The 647-nt window shown below is 47.8% G+C and overlaps 1 protein-coding gene across 1 annotated transcript in view; it reads left to right on the forward strand.

Moving 5' to 3' along the window:
- HUWE1 (HECT, UBA and WWE domain containing 1, E3 ubiquitin protein ligase) overlaps positions 1-647 on the forward strand; it is a 126,549-nt gene that overhangs the window by 37,821 nt on the left and 88,081 nt on the right. The gene's annotated exons all lie outside the window — the stretch shown is intronic.

The following is a 647-nucleotide window of genomic DNA, read 5'->3' on the forward strand; positions in this document are numbered from 1 at the left end:
GCTGGCCAAGCCAGTATGCAACCGAGTGCGCACAAGCATAACGTTTAGCAATACAAGCCTTGCCCTACACGGTGTTCATTCCGCATCAGAGAGATCGCAGTGTTTGAGGTGCCCCTCCTGTGGTCCCATTTATTTATTTATTTCATTAGTTTCCTTGACCGCCCTTCCCCACTTACTTGAATCACACTGTCGCAGAAAAGCCTACATGTGAGCGTGTCACTTTGGCTCCTGAAGATTTTTGGTGGGGGAGGTATCAAGAGTGAAAATTACAGGGGTTGTCGTGGGATTCAGCCTTATTTTCTGTATTTATTTAATTACCCCACTGGTTAAGCCCCTGAAATCACGCACAAAAGACTTGTCCGCCGGCCAGTGTCCTTTATCACAGAACCCTATAACCTCTTCTGCCTCTACGGTGGTGCTTAACAGTTCTCCGTTCCTGAAATTCAGTGAAATGGCTCCTCTGTTGGGGTAGGGGGCAGTATGCACACATGCTCTACTGAATTCTCTAGTAGTTGTTCCCTGTGCTTTGCTATGCAGATTTCTTTAGAAACGGGAAAAATGGGAGCCATGGAACCATTTAGAATTATTGCGATATACTGCAGGTTCCTGATCTCCCCCCCCCCCCCCCCCCTTCGTATACCACACCA

The sequence above is a fragment of the Gekko japonicus genome, unplaced genomic scaffold (genome assembly GCF_001447785.1).
Source record: "Gekko japonicus isolate JY-2015 unplaced genomic scaffold, Gekko_japonicus_V1.1 scaffold3302, whole genome shotgun sequence".
NCBI lineage: Eukaryota > Metazoa > Chordata > Lepidosauria > Squamata > Gekkonidae > Gekko > Gekko japonicus.